Source organism: Arachis stenosperma, chromosome 6, assembly GCF_014773155.1.
Source record: "Arachis stenosperma cultivar V10309 chromosome 6, arast.V10309.gnm1.PFL2, whole genome shotgun sequence".
Lineage (NCBI taxonomy): Eukaryota > Viridiplantae > Streptophyta > Magnoliopsida > Fabales > Fabaceae > Arachis > Arachis stenosperma.
Window position 1 is genome coordinate 98,305,685 of NC_080382.1, and position 20,401 is coordinate 98,326,085.

The window sequence follows — 20,401 nt, forward strand, 5'->3', positions numbered from 1 at the left end:
ATCTCTCTAGCCTCGTCTACTAGGTCTTTTTCCACAGCTTCTTCCACTCCTCCCAAGAGTAACCGTGGGCTCGGCTCGCCGACCTCTACAGGTATCATGGCATCCACCCCGTATGTTAGGCAAAATGGGGTTTACCCAATAGACGATTGCTGGGTTGTGCGGTAGGACCAGAGGACTGAGGCGAGCTCATCAGCCCATGCTCCCTTTTTCTTATCAAGCCGCTTTTTGAGGTCCAATAAGATGACCTTATTCGCGGCCTCAACTTGGCCGTTCGTCTGGGGGTGTTCCACGAATGAGAACTTTTGCTTTATGCCCAAACCGGCGAGGAATTCTCCGAACTTCTTATCAATGAACTTCGTCCCGTTATTCGAGATAACGACCTCAGGGATGCCGAATCGAGTTACCACTTGTCTCCACATAAACTTTCGACAATTGGATGAGGATATGCTGGCCAGTGGCTCGGCCTCTATCCACTTTGAATAGTAGTCGATAGCAACTATGAGGTACTTGACTTGCCGTGGTCCGACCAGGAAGGGTCCTAGGAGGTCGACTCTCCAGTGTGAGAAAGGTCGGGAAGACGTCAACAAATTTAGCTCGGTTGCCGGTGCCCTGTGAAAATTGGCGTTCTCCTGGCACTTGACGCATTTTCTCACGAATTCTTTGGAGTCCTTCATCATCGATGACCAGTAATAACCAGCTCTGATGAGCTTCCTTGCTAGGGCTTTACCCCCGATGTGGTGACCACAGCACCCCTCGTGGACCTCTCTGAGCACATAGTCCGTTTGGTCGGGGTGTAGGCATTTCAGCAAGGGTTGGCTGAGTCCCTTCTTAAACAACTGACCTTGTATGATTGCATACTTGGCCACCTCCCTTCTCAGCGCTTTGGCCGACTTCTCGTCATCAGGGAGTTTACCGCTTTCCAAGAAGTCGGTGATCGGGTCCATCCAAGAAGGATCTACCTTTGTTAAGTGGAGGGTGACCGCTGGCTCTTTTATCAGGCCTTGGATGAGAGATCGGTTTCCCGCCCTTGGTTTGGTGCTTGCCAACTTTGACAAAAGATCTGCTCGCGTATTTCTCTCTCTCGGGACGTGCTGCACCGAAACCTCCTCAAATTGATGGGTTAACTCTCTAATCTTCTCCAGATATCTTTGTAGTAACGAGTCTCTGACCTGATATGTTCCATTGATCTGCGAAGTCACGACCTGTGAATCGCTACATATTTCTAGCCTCGTGGCTCCGACCTTTCTGGCCAGGACTAAGCCACCCAAGAGTGCCTCATACTCTGCTTGATTGTTTGACACTGGGAATTTGAACTTGATCGACTGTTCGTATACGACTCCCGTCGGGCTTTCCAAGATTATTCCAGCACCTCCGAATGTCTGGTTGGAAGCTCCGTCCACGTGGAGCTTCCACCATGTACTCGGTGTCTCTATTGGGTCTCCCGTGACTTCTACCAGAAAGTTGGCCATGGCCTGAGCCTTGATTGCGTGCCTGGGTTCATACCGCAGGTCGTACTGGGATAGCTCAACAGCCTAGGTCATCATTCTTCCCGCTAGGTCGGGTTTTTAGAGTACATGGCGGATTTCCTGGTCCATCCTCACGATCACTTGATGGCCTTGAAAGTACTGTCGCAATCGACGGGAAGAGGTCAGGAGGGCAAGTGCTAGCTTCTCTAGCTTGCTGTATCTTCCCTGTAGTGCTTTGCTCACAAAATAGATTGGTTGTTGGATTTTTCCTTCCTCTCGCACTAAGATCGCCGCCATCGCTTCATCGGTTATAGCTAAGTACAGGTATAGCGGTTCGCCGTTCTTGGGTTTCCCAAGGACAGGTGGTGTCGCAAGTATCTCCTTGAAATGCTTGAATGCCTCTTCACATGCCGAGGTCCATTCGAATCCTATCCCTTTTTTCATTAGGTTGAAGAATGGTAGCGCTCTGGCAGCCGATGCCCCGAGGAATTTGGATAGCGCGGTGAGCCTCCCTGCCAGCCTCTGAATGTCTTTGATGCATCCTGGGCTCTTCATCTGGAGTATCGCTTCACACTTTTCCGGGTTGGTCTCTACTCCTCTTTGGGTTATCATAAACCCCAAGAATTTTCCCGCTTCCATCGCCAAGGCACATTTGAATGGGTTGAGCCTCATGCCGTATTGTCGGAGGGAGGCAAACACGTTTTCCAGATCGCCTATGAGATCCTCAGGTCGGTTGGTCTTCACTAAGATATCGTCTATGTATACTTCCACCATTTTGCCTATAAGGTCGCTGAATATCTTATTCATTGATGAGCGGATAATTTATACGCTTTGTGGCATTGTTTTTACATAGTTTTTAATATGTTTTAGTTAGTTTTTATTATATTTTTATTAGTTTCTATGCAAAAATCACATTTCTAGACTTTACTATGAGTTTGTGTGTTTTTCTGTGATTTCAGGTATTTTCTGGCTGAAATTGAGGGACCTGAGCAAAAATCTGATTCAGAGGCTGAGAAAGGACTGCAGATGCTGTTGGATTCTGACCTTCCTGCACTCGAAGTGGATTTTCTAGAGCTATAGAAGCTCAATTGGCGCGCTCTCAATTGCGTTAGAAAGTAGACATCCTGGTCTTTCCAGCAATATATAATAGTCCATACTTTGTCCGAGATTTGATGGCCCAAACTGGCGTTCAAACGCCACCCAGAGACCCTTTTCTGGAGTAAAACGCCAGAACTAGCACCAAAGCTGGAGTTTAACTCCAAGAATAGCCTATACACGTGAAAGCTTCAAGGCTCAGCCCAAAAACACACCCAATGGGCCCCGGAAGTGGATTTCTGCACTATCTGCACTTAGTTACTCATTTTCTGTAAACCTAGTTTACTAGCTTAGTATATAAACTACTTTTAGAGATTTATTTATCATATTTTGTCTATCTTTAATCATATGTTGCACGTATGGGAGGCTGGCCATTCGGCCATGCCTAGACCTCCTTCACTTATGTATTTTCAACGGTGGAGTTTCTACACCTCATAGATTAAAGTGAGGAGCTCTGCTGTTCATCATGAATTAATGCAATTATTATTATTATCTTTCCTTTAATTCACGTCTACTTCTTCTCCAAGATATACTCTCGTACTTAATTCAGTTAAGTCAAGACTGAAGGGATGACCCGTGACAATCACCCACTATCTTCAGTAATCGCTTAGCCAAGATTCGCGTGCCTGACAACCACTGCGGTCTACATGACGTTCAACGTAGTCATTGGACGCCACCTGGAGTATATTCTCTTGGGTCTCTAACCAACGATTCACATCATCTCTCCTGACAACAGAGCATCTGAATTCGAGATTAGAACCTTCGTGGTATAGGTTAGAACAACAGACAGCATTCCTGAGATCCAGAAAGTCTAAACCTTGTCTGTGGTATTCTGAGTAGAATCTGGGAAGGGATGACTGTGAAGAGCTTCAAACTTGCGAATGTTGGGCGCAGTGACAGTGTGCAAAAGGATAAAGGTCCTATTCCGACATAAGCGAGAACCGACAGATGATTAGCCTTGCGGTAGCTGTTCTTGGTATTTTTCATCTGAGAAGAGAAATCCGATAGTTGATTAGCCGTACAGAAACCGTAGCCGGACTATTTTCACTGAGAGGATCTTACAGCTTGCCATGGAAGGGAGTGCGCATGATTGAATGGAGGTAATAGGAAAGCAGAAGTTCAGAAGGAATAAAGCATCTCCAAACGCTTATCTGAAACTCCCACCAATGAATTACATAAGTATCTCTATTTTATTTTCTGTTTTATTTATTATCTAGTTTACAAAATCTCATAATCAATTGAATCTGCCCGACTGAGATCAACTAGGATGACCATAGCTTGCTTCAAGCCGACAACCTCTGTGGGATCGACCCTTACTCACGTAAGGTTTATTACTTGGATGACCCAGTGCACTTGCTGGTTAGTTGCCACGGAATTGTGAAAAGTGTGGATCACGATTCCGTGCGATCAAGTTTTTGGCGCCGTTGCCGGGGGTTGTTCGAGTTTGGACAACTGACGGTTCATCTTGTTGCTTAGATTGGGTAATTTTATTTTATGTTTATGCCTACTTTTATCTTTATTTTCGAAAAAATAAAAAAAATTTTATTTTGTTCTTCAGAATTTTCAAGAATAAATGCTAGAGTTTCATCATGATCTGTTGAAGCATGGCTGGCTGTAAGCCATGTCTAATCTTTTGGACCGAGGTTTCAACTTATCATCACAGGAGCTTTTTTATTCCCACAAATTTTGCTGTTGTATGCATAGTTGTTGTATGTAATGTTCTGCTGAAGCTTGGCTGGCCATTTGGCTATGTCTAATCTTTTGGACTGAAGCTTTTACATAAAGCTTGGCTGGTGATGAGCGGATAATTTATACGCTTTTTGGCATTGTTTTTAGGTAGTTTTTAGTATGTTTTAGTTAGTTTTTATTACATTTTTATTAGTTTTAATGCAAAATTCACATTTCTGGACTTTACTATGAGTTTGTGTATTTTTCTGTGATTTCAGGTATTTTCTGGCTGAAATTGAGGGACCTGAGCAAAAATCTGATTCAGAGGCTAAGAAAGGACTGCAGATGCTGTTGGATTCTGACCTCCCTACATTCGAAGTAAATTTTCTGAAGCTACAGAAGCCCAATTGGCGCGCTCTCAATTGCGTTGGAAAGTAGACATCCTGGGCTATCCAGCAATGTATAATAGTCCATACTTTGCCCGAGATTTGATGGCCTAAACTGGCGTTCAAACGCCACCCAGAGACCCTTTTCTGGAGTAAAACGCCAGAACTGGTACCAAAACTGGAGTTAAACTCCAAGAATGGCCTATTGGTGCACGAAATTGCAATCACACTTTTGCAATCCCGCACAACTAACCAGCAAGTGCACTGGATCGTCCAAGTAATACCTTGCGTGAGCAAGGGTCGATCCCACGGAGATTGTCGGCTTGAAGCAAGCTATGGTTATCTTGTAAATCTTAGTCAGGATATCAGAAATTATCAGGATTGATTGTGAAAAGCAAAAGAACATGAAATAGGTACTTGTTTTGCAGTAATGGAGAATAGGTTGAGGCTTTGGAGATGCTCCATCTTCTGAATCTCTGCTTTCCTACTGTCTTCTTCATCAAACACGCAAGGCTCCTTCCATGGCAAGCTGTATGTAGGGTTTCACCGTTGTCAATGGCTACCTCCCATCCTCTCATTGGAAATGTTCAACGCACCCTGTCACGGCACGGCTATCCATCTGTCGGTTCTCAATCAGGCCGGAATAGAATCCAGTGATTCTTTTGCGTCTGTCACTAACGCCCCGCCTTCAGGAGTTTGAAGCTCGTCACAGTCATTCAATCATTGAATCCTACTCAGAATACCACAGACAAGGTTTAGACCTTCCGGATTCTCTTGAATGCCGCCATCAGTTCTAGCTTATACCACGAAGATTCTGGTTAAGGAATCCAAGAGATATCTACTCAATCTAAAGTAGAACAGAGGTGGTTGTCAGGCACATGTTCATGGTTGAGAATGATGATGAGTGTCACGGATCATCACATTCATCCGGGTTAAGAGCAAGTGATATCTTAGAATGGAAGCAAGCATGATTGAATAAGAAACAGTAGTAATTGCATTAATCCATCAAGACACAGCAGAGCTCCTCACCCCCAACCATGGGGTTTAGAGACTCATGCCGTGGAATGTACACAAAGGAATCATGTAAAATGTCATGAGGTCCTGATACAATGTCAAAAGATCCTATTAATAGTAGACTAGTATCCTAAGGTTTACAGAAATGAGTAAATGACAGAAAAATCCACTTCCGGGCCCACTTGGTGAGTGCTTGGGCTGAACAATGAAGCATTTTCGTGTAGAGACCTTTTCTGGAGTTAAACGCCAGCTTTCATGCCAGTTTGGGCGTTTAACTCCAAGTTTTATGCCAGTTCCGGCGTTTAACGCTGGAATTTCTGAGGCCGAGTTGCTACGCAGGTTTGGGCCATCAAATCTTGGGCAAAGTATGGACTATCATATATTGCTGAAAAGCCCAGGATGTCTACTTTTCAATGCAGTTGAGAGCGCGCCAATTGGGCTTCTGTAGCTCCAGAAAATCCACTTTGAGTGCAGGGAGGTCAGAATCCAACAGCATCTGCAGTCCTTTTCAGTCTCTGAATCAGATTTTTGCTTAGAACCCTCAATTTCAGCCAGAAAATACCTGAAATCACAGAAAAACACACAAACTCATAGTAAAGTCCAGAAAAGTGAATTTTAACTAAAAACTAATAAAAATATACTAAAAACTAACTAAAAGATACTAAAAACATACTAAAAACAATGCCAAAAAGCGTACAAATTATCCGCTCATCACAACACCAAACTTAAATTGTTGCTTGTCCCCAAGCAACGGAAAATCAAAATAGAATAAAAAGAAGAGAATATACTATAGACTCCAAAATATCAAAGAAACATAGCTCCAATTAGATGAGCGGGACTAGTAGCTTTTTGCCTCCGAACAGTTTTGGCATCTCACTCTATCCTTTGAAATTCAGAATGATTGGCTTCTTTAGGAACTCAGAATCCAGATAGTGTTATTGATTCTCCTAGTTAAGTGTAATAATTCTTGAACACAGCTACTTTATGAGTCTTGGCTGTGGCCCAAAGCACTCTGTCTTCCAGTATTACCACCGGATACATACATGCCACAGACACATGATTGGGTGAACCTTTTTAGATTGTGACTCAGCTTTGCTAGAGTCCCCAATTAGAGGTGTCCAGGGTTCTTAAGCACACTCTTTTTGCCTTGGTTCACAACTTTATTTCTTTCTTTTTTTTTTCGAAATTTTTTTTTGTATTCACTGCTTTTTCTTGCTTCAAGAATCATTTTTATGATTTTTCAGATCCTCAATAACATGTCTCTTTTTTCATCATTCTTTCAAGAGCCAACAATTTTAACATTCATGAATAACAAATTCAAAAGACATATGCACTGTTCAAGCATACATTCAGAAAACAGAAAGTATTGTCACCACATCAAACCAATTAAGCTAGTTTCAAGGATAAATTTCGAACTCCTGTACTTCTTGTTCTTTTGTGATTAAAGCATTTTTCATTTAAGAGAGGTGATGGATTCATAGGACATTCATAGCTTTAAGGCATAAACTTTAAATTCTATTAATTATGAATTAAGAACAAGGCTCAAATATAAAATGAAACTAAAAATAGAAAACAGAACAAAGAAAAACGCAAAACATAGGCTCCTAATGATAGAGGTTTTCATAGAGTTAGGACTCAACAACCTTGATTTTGAGAAGTGGATGCTCCCTCAGCTTGAGAGGAGAGCTTTTGGCGTTTCATCTCTTGGAGTTCACGCCCCTGCTTCTCTTGTTCCTTCAGCAATTTGCAGAGCATGTAGTTCTGATTCTGCTGTTCTTCCTTAAGTTGCTCCATAGTCTCTTGCAACTTGTTGATAGATGCTTCTAGGCTGGCCCAGTAGCCAATTTCAGGGAATTCAGGGAGGAAATCCTGCGCCCTCCTTTTGATAGAGTTGTCTTGCACTTGTCCTTCCATTGACTTCTTGGTGATTGGGTGTTCAATGGGTATGAATTCATCTACTCCCATCTTTACCCCAGCCTCTTTACAGAGCAAAGAGATCAAGCTTGGGTAAGCCAGTTTGGCTTCAGTGGAATTCTTATTTGCAATTGTGTAGATCTCACAAGCGATCACATGATGGACCTCCACTTCTTTTCCAAGCATAATGCAATGAATCATCACTGCTCTCTTGATGGTGACCTCAGAACGGTTGCTAGTGGGCAATATGGAACGCCCAATAAAGTCTAGCCAACCTCTTGCAATTGGTTTGAGGTCTCCCCTCTTGAGTTGGTTTGGGACACCCTTAGAATTGGTTATCCACTTAGTCCCAGGGAGGCATATGTCCTCTAGAACTTGATCCAACCCCTTGTCTGCTCTCACCATTCTCCTATTAAAGGAGTCAGGATCATCTTGCAGTTGAGGCAACTTGAAGATTTCTCTTATTTTGTCCAGATGGAAGTACATAACTTTCCCTCTGACCATGGTTCTGTAGGTATGGTAAGCGGTTCCAGTCATTCTCTGCTTATCTGTCAGCCACAGATTTGAGTAGAATTCCTGAACCATGTTCCTTCCAACCTTTGTCTCAGGATTGGTTAGAACTTCCCATCCTCTGTTTCGAATTTGCTCTTGGATCCCCGGATATTCATCTTTTTTCAGATCAAATTTTACTTCCGGGATCACTGACCTCAGACCCATTATTTTGTGATAATGGTCTTCATGTTCTTTGGTTAAGAACTTCTCTTGATTCCAAAGAGTCTTTGGATTATTCTCTTTCTTGCCTCTTAAATTGGTTTGTTTTCCTTTGGGAGCCATGATATTGATGAATCTTGGCTTAGTGATCACGGAAAAGCACACTAAACTTAGAGGTTTGCTTGTCCTCAAGCAAAAGAAAGGAAGGAAGAGAGATGGAGGAAGAGGAAATTCGAATGGTGTGGTGGAAAGAGGGAGCCAAACGTGTATTTATAAGGTGGGGAGGGGAGTTTTCGAAAAAGAAGAGAGAAATTTGAAAGGAGATTTGAGAAGATATGGAAAGAAATTGAGAAAAGGGTGAAATTTTTGAACAATGTTTGTAATTGATTTGAAATAAATTTGAAGAATGGTTTTGATTTTTGAAGATTTGAAAGTGAATGATGAATGATTGAAGTGTGATTTTGTAGAAAAGTATGGGTAAGAAAAGGAAAGTTTTAGAAAAATTGATTTGAAAACAAAATTGTGGTCCCCCCACCTTGCTGGCGTTAAACGCCCAGAATGGCACCCATTCTGGCGTTTAACGCCCAATTGTTGCCCCTTTTGGGCGTTTAACACCCAGCCAGGTTCCCTGGCTGGCGTTAAACGCCAGAAAACCTTTATCACTGGGCGTTTTTCCAAAACGCCCAGGATGCTGCACACCTGGCGTTAAACGCCCAGAATGGTGCCCATTCTGGCGTTTAATGCCCAAAATGGCACCATTCCTGGCGTTAAACGCCCAGAATGGTACCCATTCTGGCGTTTAACGCCCAGAATGGTACCCATTCTGGCGTTTAACACCCAAAATGCCCCTTACTGGCGTTTTTTCGCCAGTAAGCTCATTTTCTCTGCTTTTTGAGCTGAATCCTTCTGTAACTCTGTGAATTCCTTCATTTTTTGATACTTGCCTCTATAAGAACAAATCATATAACCTCCTAATGACTGGGTTGCATCCCAGCAAGTGCTTCTTTACTGTCTTTAGCTGGACCTTTACTGAGAATCACTCCAGTCTCAGTTTTGAGCATTCTTGCTCAAAATTGCTTTCAAGATAATGCTTGATTCTCTGTCCATTAACAATGAACTTTTTGTCAGAATCAATATCCTGAAGCTCAACATATCCATATGGTGACACTCCTGTGATCACATACGGACCCCTCCATCGGGATTTGAGTTTTCCTAGAAACAATTTGAGCCTGGAGTTGAAGAGCAGAACTTTTTGTCCTGGCTCAAAGACCCTGGTTGACAACTTCTTGTCATGCCACTTCTTTGCCTTTTCCTTATAAATTTTTGCATTTTCAAAGGCATTGAGTCTGAACTCCTCTAGCTCATTTAACTGGAGCAATCTTTTTTCACCAGCTAACTGAGCATCCATGTTTAGGAATCTGGTTGCCCAGTAGGCTTTATGTTCCAGTTTCACAGGCAAGTGACAGGCCTTCCCATACACCAGTTGGTATGGAGAGGTTCCTATAGGAGTCTTGAATGCTGTTCTGTATGCCCACAGAGCATCATCCAAGCTCTTTGCCCAATCCTTTCTTCGGGCTATCACAGTCCGTTCTAGGATTCTTTTTAGCTCTCTGTTAGAGACTTCAGCTTGCCCATTTGTCTGTGGATGATACGCAGTTGCCACTTTATAGCTAATTCCATATCTAACCATAGCAGAGTATAGCTGTTTGTTGCAGAAATGAGAGCCCCCATCACTGATTAGTACTCTGGGAACACCAAATCTGCTGAAGATGTGTTTCTGGAGGAATTTTAGCACGGTCTTGGTATCATTAGTGGGTGTAGCAATTGCTTCTACCCACTTAGATACATAGTCTACCGCCACCAGAATGTGAGTGTTTGAGTATGATGGTGGGAATGGCCCCATGAAGTCAATTCCCCATACATCAAACAATTCTATCTCTAATATTCCTTGTTGAGGCATGGCATATCCGTGAGGCAGGTTGCCAGCTCTTTGGCAACTGTCACAGTTACGCACAAACTCTCGGGAGTCTTTATAGAGAGTAGGCCAGTAGAAGCCACACTGGAGGACTTTAGTGGCTGTTCGCTCACTTCCAAAATGCCCTCCATACTGTGATCCATGGCAATGCCATAGGATCCTTTGTGCTTCTTCTCTGGGTACACATCTGCGGATCACTCCGTCAGCACATCTCTTAAAGAGATATGGTTCATCCCAGAGGTAGTACTTGGCATCTGAAATTAATTTCTTTCTTTGCACTCTGCTGTACTCCTTGGGTATGAACCTCACAGCTTTATAGTTTACAATATCTGCAAACCATGGAGCTTCCTGAATGGCAAAGAGTTGCTCATCTGGGAAAGTCTCAGAGATCTCAGTAGAAGGGAGGGATGCCCCAGCTACTGGTTCTATTCGGGACAGATGATCAGCTACTTGGTTCTCTGTCCCTTTTCTGTCTCTTATTTCAATATCAAACTCTTGCAGAAGCAACACCCATCTGATAAGCCTGGGTTTTGAATCCTGCTTTGTGAGTAAGTATTTAAGAGCAGCATGGTCAGTGTACACAACCACCTTGGATCCTACTAGATAAGATCTAAACTTGTCAATGGCATAAACCACTGCAAGTAATTCTTTTTCTGTGGTTGTGTAATTCTTCTGTGCATCATTTAGAACACGGCTAGCATAATAAATGACATGCAGAAGTTTGTTATGCCTCTGTCCCAACACTGCACCAATGGCATGGTCACTGGCATCACACATTAATTCAAATGGCAATGTCCAATCTGGTGCAGAGATGACTGGTGCTGTGACCAGCTTAGCTTTCAAGGTCTCAAATGCCTGCAGACACTGTGTGTCAAACACAAATGGTGTGTCAGCAGCTAGCAGATTACTCAGAGGTTTTGCAATTTTAGAAAAATCCTTTATGAACCTTCTGTAAAATCCTGCATGCCCCAGAAAGCTTCTGATTGCCTTAACATTGGCAGGTGGTGGTAATTTTTCAATTACCTCTACCTTTGCCTTATCCACCTCTATTCCCTTGCTTGAAATTTTGTGCCCAAGGACAATTCCTTCAGTCACCATAAAGTGACATTTCTCCCAGTTTAAAACCAGGTTAGTCTCTTGGCACCTTTTCAGGACAAGTGATAGGTGGTTAAGACACGAGCTGAATGAGTCTCCATATACTGAGAAGTCGTCCATGAAGACTTCCAGAAATTTCTCTACCATATCTGAGAAGATAGAGAGCATGCACCTCTGAAAGGTTGCAGGTGCATTGCACAGACCAAAAGGCATCCTTCTGTAGGCAAACACGCCAGAAGGGCAAGTAAATGCCGTTTTCTCTTGGTCCTGAGGATCTACTGCAATTTGGTTGTAGCCTGAATAGCCATCCAAAAAGCAATAATAATCATGACCAGCTAGTCTTTCTAGCATTTGGTCTATGAATGGTAAAGGAAAATGATCCTTTCTGGTGGCTGTATTGAGCCTTCTGTAGTCAATACACATGCGCCACCCTGTGACTGTTCTTGTGGGAACCAGTTCATTTTTTTCATTATGAACCACTGTCATGCCTCCTTTTTTGGGGACAACTTGGACAGGGCTCACCCAGGGGCTATCAGAAATAGGATAAATAATCCCAGCCTCTAGTAATTTAGTGACCTCTTTCTGCACTACCTCCTTCATGGCTGGATTTAGCCTCCTTTGTGGTTGAACCACTGGTTTGGCATTATCCTCCAACAGGATCTTGTGCATGCATCTAGCTGGGCTAATGCCTTTAAGATCACTTATGGACCACCCAAGAGCTGTCTTGTGCGTCCTTAGCACTTGAATTAGTGCTTCCTCTTCCCTTGGATTTAAAGCAGAGCTTATTGATGAGCGGATAATTTATACGCTTTTTGGCATTGTTTTTACATAGTTTTTAGTAAGTTTAAGCTACTTTTAGGGATGTTTTCATTAGTTTTTATGTTAAATTCACATTTCTGGACTTTACTATGAGTTTGTGTGTTTTTCTGTGATTTCAGGCAATTTCTGGCTGAAATTGAGGGACTTGAGCAAAACTCTGAAAAAGGCTGACAAAAGGACTGCTGATGCTGTTGGATTCTGACCTCCCTGCACTCGAAATGGATTTTCTGGAGCTACAGAACTCCAATTGGCGCGCTCTCAACGGCATTGGAAATTAGACATCCAGGGCTTTTCCAGCAATATATAATAGTCCATACTTTATTCGAAGATTGATGACGTAACTTGGCGTTGAACGCCAAGTACATGCTGCTGTCTGGAGTTAAACGCCAGAAAAACGTCATGATCCGGAGTTAAACGCCCAAAACACGTCATAACTCAAAGTTCAACTCCAAGAGAAGTCTCAGCTCGTGGATTAATCAAGCTCAGCCCAAACACACACCAAGTGGGCCCCGGAAGTGGATTTATGCATCAATTACTTACTCATGTATACCCTAGTAGCTAGTCTAGTATATATAGGACATTTATCTATTGTATTAGACATCTTTGGTCTCAGTTCTGTTTTATTCTTCATCCTAAGAGGCTATTGATCACGTTTTAGGGGGCTGGCCATTCGGCCATGCCTGAACCTCTTTCACTTATGTATTTTCAACGGTGGAGTTTCTGCACACCATAGATTAAGGGTGTGGAGCTCTGCTGTACCTCAAGTATCAATGCAATTCTATTTTCTCTTATTCGGTCTCTATCTTATTCTTATTCCAAGATATTCATTCGTACCCAAGAATATGATGAATGTGATGAGTTAATAACCCTCATCATCATTCTCACTTATGAACGCGCGTGATTGACAACCACTTTCGTTCTACATGCAACCAAGGCTTGAATGTGTATCTCTTAGATTCCCCAACAGAATCTTCGTGGTATAAGCTAGATAGATGGCGGCATTTATGAGGATCCGGAAAGTCCAACCTTGTCTGTGGTGTTCCGAGTAGGATCCTGGGAATCCGGAAAGTCTCACCTTGTCTGTGGTATTCCGAGTAGGATTCCGGTAATGAATGACTGTGACGTGCTTCAAACTTGCAACCTGCTGGGCGTTAGTGACAGACGCAAAAGAATCAAGGGATTCTATTCCAGTAGGAGCGGGAACCAACCGGTGATTAGCCGTACTGTGACAGAGTGCGTGAGCATTAGTTTTCACTGCGAGGATGGGATGTAGCCATCAACCATGGGTGATGCCTCCAGATGATTAGCTATGCGAGTGACAGCCGCATAGGATATTTTCCCGAGAGGATGAAAGTAGCCACAGCTGATGGTGAACCCCTATACACAGCTTGCCATGGAAAAGAGTAAGAAGGATTGAGTAGAAGCAGTAGAAGAGCAGACGTCCTTGAGCCATGCAGCATCTCCATGCAGTTATCTGAAATTCTCACCAATGAATCTGCATAAGTGTTCTATCCCTTTTTATTTTCTTATTTTATTATTTCTATTTTCGAACCCATAAATAATGTTTAATTCGCCTAACTGAGATTTACAAGGTGACCATAGCTTGCTTCATACCAACAATCTCTGTGGATTCGACCCTTACTCACGTAAGGTTTATTACTTGGACGACCCAGTACACTTGCTGGTTAGTTGAACGGAGTTGTGAAAATAAACAGTGCCCTAAGAGTAAACATCATCAAAGTATAAAGAACATGTGATCACAATTTCGTCCACCAAGTTTTTGGCGCCGTTGCCGGGGATTGTTCGAGTATGGACAACTGACGGTTCATCTTGTTGCTCAGATTAGGTAATTTTCTTTTCAAAATCTTTTTCAAAATTTTTCTTTTATTTTTCGTTTTTCCAAAAAAAAAAAAAATATTTTCGAAAATAATTAATAAAAATCCAAAAAAATTAGAAAATCATAAAAACTAAAAATATTTTGTGTTTCTTGTTTGAGTCTTGAGTCAATTTTTAAGTTTGGTGTCAATTGCATGCTTTAAAAATTTTTTTTTTTCGAAAATCTCATGCATTCATAGTGTTCTTCATGATCTTCAAGTTGTTCTTGACAAGTCTTCTTATTTGATCTTGATGATTTCTTGTGTTTGTGTTGTTTGTTGTTTTTCATGTGCATTTTTGCATTCATATTTTTCATGCATTAAAAATTTCTAAGTTTGGTGTCTTGCATGTTTTCTTTGCATTAAAAATTTTTCAAAAATATGTTCTTGGTGTTCATCTTGATCTTCAAAGTGTTCTTGGTGTTCATCTTGACATTCATAGTGTTCTTGCATGCATTCATTGTTTTGATCTAAAAATTTCATGCATTGAGTATTTTTGTTGTTTTTCTCTCTCATAATTAAAAAATTCAAAAATAAAAAAAATATCTTTTCCTTATTTCCCTCCAAATTTTTGAAATTTTGGGTTGACTTGGTCAAAAATTTTCAAAATTAGTTGTTTCTTACAAGTCAAGTCAAAATTTCAATTTTAAAAAATCTAATCTTTTTCAAAAATCATATCTTTTTCATTTTTTCTAATTTCTCGAAAATTTCAAAAATCTTTTTCAAATTATTTTCAAAATCTTTTTCTTATCTTTATATGTAATTTTCGAAAATTCACTAATAATTAATGTGATTGGTTCAAAAATTTGAAGTTTGTTACTTTCTTGTTAAGAAAGGTTCAATCTTTAAGTTCTAGAATCTTATCTTGTAGTTTCTTGTTAGTGAAGTAAGTAATTTCAAATTTTTTTTTTGAATTAAATCTTTTTATCTTTTATTTTATCTTTTTCAAAAATTTTATCTTTTTTCAAAATTTGATTTCAAATATCTTATCTAACTTACTATCTTCTTATCTTTTTCAAATTTGATTTCAAATCTTTTTCAATCAACTAACTAACTTTTTGTTTGTTTCTTATCTTTTTCAAAATCACCTAACTACTTCTCCCTCTTCTATTTTCGAAAATTTCTCTCTCTTTTTTAAAAGTTCTTTTTAATTAATTAATTGTTTCATGTTTTAATTTTAATTACAATTTATCTCTAATTTTCGAAAATCACTAACTCTTTTTCAAAATTATTTTTGAATTCTCCCTCCTCTTTTCTTCTTCTATTTAATTATTTAATTACTAACACTTCTCTTCACCTCTCTTCATCCAAAAACCGAATCCATTCTTCATTCTTCTACCCCCTTTCTTTTTCTACTAACATAAAGGAATCTCTATACTGTGACATAGAGGATTCCTCTTCTTTTTTTGTTTTCTTCTCTTTCATATGAGCAGGAACAGGGATAAAGGCACTCTTGTTGAAATTGATCCAGAACCTGAAAGGACTCTGAAGAGAAAATTAAAAGAAGCTAAATTACAACAATCCAGAAGAACCCTTCTAGAAATTTTCGAACAAGAGAAAGAGATGGCAGAGGAAATAATAATATATAATGCAAGGAGAATGCTTGGTGACTTCACAAAACCAACGTCCAAGTTTGATGGAAGAAGCATCTCCATTCCTGCCATTGGAGCCAATAACTTTGAGCTTAAGCCTCAACTAGTTGCTTTAATGCAACAAAACTGCAAGTTTTATGGACTTCCATCTGAAGATCCTTATCAGTTTTTAACTGAATTCTTGCAGATCTGTGAGACTGTAAAGACGAATGGAGTTGATCCTGAAGTCTACAGACTCATGCTTTTCCCTTTTGCTGTAAGAGACAGAGCTAGAGTATGGTTGGATTCACAACCCAAGGATAGCCTGGACTCATGGGATAAGCTTGTCACTGCATTCTTGGATAAATTCTTTCCTCCTCAAAAGCTGAGCAAGCTGAGAGTGGATGTTCAAACCTTCAAACAAAATGATGGTGAATCCCTCTATGAAGCTTGGGAAAGTGATGAGCGGATAATTTGTATACTTTTTGGCATTGTTTTTAGTATGTTTTTGATATGATATAGTTAGTTTTTAGTATATTTTTATTAGTTTTTAATTAAAATTCACTTTTCTGGACTTTACTATGAGTTTGTGTGTTTTTCTGTGATTTCAGGTATTTTCTGGCTGAAATTGAGGGACCTGAGCAAAAATCTGATTCTGAGACTCAAAAGGACTGCAGATGCTGTTGGATTCTGACCTCCCTGCACTCGAAGTGGATTTTCTGGAGCTACAGAAGCCCAATTGGCGCGCTCTCAACGGCGTTGGAAAGTAGACATCCTGGGCTTTCCAGCAATATATAATAGTCCATACTTTGCCCAAGATTTGATGGCCCAAACCGGCGTTCAAAGTCACCTCAAGAAATTCCAACGTTAAACGCCCAAACTGGCACTAAAGCTGGCGTTTAACTCCAAGGAGAGTCTCTACACGAAATTTCTTCATTGCTCAGCCCAAGCACACACCAAGTGGGCCCGGAAGTGGATTTTTATGTCATTTACTCACTTATGTACTAGTTTTCTATAAGTAGGACCTTTTACTATTGTATTAAAAAAGGCTTTTTAGCAGACTCTTGGGTAGCAATCTTTGTTTTATGCTATCTTAGACCTTTGGGAGGCTGGCCATTCGGCCATGCCTAGACCTTATGCTTATGTATTTTCAACGGTGGAGTTTCTACACACCATAGATTAAGGGTGTGGAGCTCTGCTGTACCTCGAGTATTAATGCAATTACTATTGTTCTTCCATTCAAATTCCACTTGTTCTTTATCCAAGATATCACTTGTTCTTCAACATGATGAAGGTGATGATTGACGCCCATCACCATTCTCACTCATGAACAAGGTGACTGACAACCATTCTTGTTCTACACGCATCCGAGGCTTAGTGAATATCTCTTGGATTTCTGATTGCATGATGCATGGTTGATCGCCTGACAACCGAGTGCTCGCCTGACAAACGAGCCAGCCATTCCATGAGATCAGAGTCTTCGTGGTATAGGCAAGAACTGATGGCAGCATTCAAGAGAATCCGGAAGGTCTAACCTTGTCTGTGGTATTCTGAGTAGGATTCAATGACTGAATGATTGTGACGTGCTTCAAACCTGTAACCTACTGGGCGTTAGTGACAGACGCAAAAGAGTTATTCTATTCCGGTAGGGGAGGGAACCAAACCGGTGATTGGCAGCACTGTGACAGAGTGTGTGCATTAGCTTTCACTGCGCGGATGGGAGGTAGCTGCTGACAACAGTGAGACCCTACACAAGCTTGCCATGGAAAGGAGTAAGAAAGGATTGGATGAAGACTGTAGGAAAGCAGAGAGACGGAAGGGAAGGCATCTTCATACCTTGTCTGAAGCTCATACACCAATGATATACATAGTATCACTATCCTTATCTTTTATGTTATTTTCGTTCATCATCATATATATCTGAGTTTACCTGACTAAGATTTACAAGATGACCATAGCTTGCTTCAATACTAACAATCTCCGTGGGATCGACCCTTACTCACGTAAGGTTTATTACTTGGACGACCCAGTGCACTTGCTGGTTAGTCGTGCGAAGTTGTGTAATGCCATGGTATTAGGCGCACCAAGTTTTTTTGGAGCCATTACCAGGGATTATGAGAGTTGTGAAAAAGTATAGTTCACAATTTCGCATGTCAAGTTTTTGGCGCCGTTGCCGGGGATTGTTCATGTTTTGAGCAAGCTTTTGGTAACATCAGAGCCAAGATCCGGCAACAACATCAAATTTTTGGTGTTATTGCCCGGGATTGTTTAGGCTGGACAACTGACGGTTCATCTTGTTGCTTAGATTAGGTATTTTTTTTTCGAAATTCTTGAAGGTGAATTCTAGAGTTTCATGATGATTTGTTGAAATCTGGCTGGCTGAGAAGCCATGTCTAATCTGATTGGACCGAGGTTTCAACTTATCACCACAAGAGCTTGTTGATTTCGTATCAATCTTGCTTTTGGAGCAGTGATTTGCTAAGGCTTGGCTGACCTTTGGTCATGTCTAGTGTTTTGGACCGAAGCTTTCTTTGGAAGCTTGGCTGGCTGTGAAGCCATGTCTAATTCCTGGACCGGAGCCTTAGACTAGCATTGCACTGATTCCTGGAATTCTCATTAAGAATTTTGATACCTTTTTCCACTTAGTTTTCGAAAAATACTTAAAAATTTGCAAAATCATGAAAATCCAAAAATATTTCTTGTTTGAGTCTAGAGTCTCATCTTAAGTTTGGTGTCAAATGCATGTTTTTGTTATATTTTTCGAATCCATGCATATATTTTGTGTTCTAATCTTTGAATTCTATTGACTTGAGGTATGTTTTGTGTCTCATATGCATTCTCATATTGTTAGTGTCAGTAGTACACAAACTGCTAAGTTTGGTGTCTTGCATGCTTTGTTATTTGATTCTTGTTGCATTTTAATCATAAAAAAATCCAAAAATATTTTTAATTTGTGTCTTTTCAAGTCAATGATACAAAGAATTGAAGATTCAGAACATACTGCAGAGGAATTATACAGAAAAAGCTGAGCATTCAAAAATGCCCAGTGAAGAAGGCAGACTGGCGTTTAAACGCCAGCCAGGGTACCTGGTTGGGCGTTTAACGCCCAAAAAGGTAGCATTTTGGGCGTTAAACGCCAGAATGTATACCATTCTGGGCGTTTAACGCCAGGATGGTGCCAGGGGGAAGATTTTGTTTTCAAAATCAATTTTTTTCAAGTTTTCAAAGTTTTTCAAAACCAAATCTTTTTCAAATCATATCTTTTCAATCAAAATGTTTTCAAAATCAATTTCTTTCCTTTTTCAAAGATACTTACTAACAATTAATGATTTGATTGAACATTTTTTGCCTTTTCTATTAAGGAAGGTTTTATGTTTGAATCATATCTTTTCTTGTTAGGCAAGTCATTAGTTTTTAAAATCAAATCTTTTCAAATTATTTTCAATTCATATCTTTTCAAATTGTTTTCAAATCATATCTTTTAAAATTGTTTTCAAATCATACCTTTTCAATCACATCTTTTTAAAACCATAACTTTTCAATTAAATCTTTTTAACCACATCTTTTTCAAATAGTTTTCAATCAAATCTTTTTAATTTCTAATTTCAAAATCTTTTTCAAAAATCACTTAATTTCTTTCTCACTTTGAATTTTCGAAAATTATCAATCAAATTTTCAAAATGTTTTCAAAATCTTTTGATTGAATTTTCGAAAATTCTCTTCCCTCCTTCCCACATCCTTCTAATTATGGAGTACTACTCCTTCTAAATGCACAATTCGAACCTTATCTAATTAAAGTTCGAATTCTCCTTCTCCTTCTTCTTTCTATTTCTCTTTTCCTCTGACATTTCAAGGAATCTCTATACTGTGACATAGAGGATTCCACATTCTCTTTTTCTCTTCTCTTTCTTATGAGCAGAAGCAGAGACAAAGGCATTCTTGTTGAAGCTGACCCTGAACCTGAGAGAACCTTGAAGCGAAAGCTAAGAGAGGCCAAAGCACAACTCTCTTTAGAGGACTTGACCGAATTCTTCAAGGAAGAAGACATGGCAACCGAAAACAACAACAATGCCAACAATGCAAGGAAGGTGCTGGGTGACTTTACTGCACCTACTCCTGATTTCTATGGGAGAAGCATCTCTATCCCTGCCATTGGAGCAAACAACTTTGAGCTAAAGCCTCAATTAGTTTCTCTAATGCAACAGAATTGCAAGTTCCATGGACTTCCAATGGAAGATCCTCATCAGTTTTTAACTGAATTCTTGCAAATCTGTGACACAGTCAAGACTAATGGGGTTAACCCTGAGGTCTATAGGCTGATGCTATTCCCTTTTGCTGTAAGAGACAGAGCTAGAATATGGTTGGATTCTCAACCTAAGGAAAGCCTGGACTCTTGGGAAAAGCTAGTCAATGCCTTCTTGGCAAAGTTCTTTCCACCACAAAGATGGAGTAAGCTTAGAGTGGAAGTCCAAACCTTCAGACAGAAGGATGGAGAATCCCTCTATGAAGCTTGGGAAAGATACAAACAATTAATCAGAAGATGTCCATCTGACATGCTTTCTGAATGGAGCATCATAGGTATTTTCTATGATGGTCTCTCTGAACTATCTAAGATGTCCTTGGATAGCTATGCTGGAGGATCTCTTCATCTGAAGAAGACGCCTACAGAGGCTCAGGAACTAATTGAAATGGTTGCAAATAACCAATTCATGTACACTTCTGAAAGGAATCCTGTGAACAACGGGACTAGTCAGAAGAAAGGAGTTCTTGAGATTGACACTCTGAATGCCATACTGGCTCAGAACAAGATATT

At 40.4% G+C, this 20,401-nt stretch overlaps 1 non-coding gene across 1 annotated transcript; it reads right to left on the reverse strand.

Moving 5' to 3' along the window:
- Positions 1-20,039: 20,039 nt before the first annotated feature.
- LOC130938147 (small nucleolar RNA R71) lies at positions 20,040-20,143 on the reverse strand. The gene has a single exon (XR_009069324.1). It is a non-coding gene; the product is annotated as a small nucleolar RNA R71 (small nucleolar RNA).
- Positions 20,144-20,401: the final 258 nt, after the last annotated feature.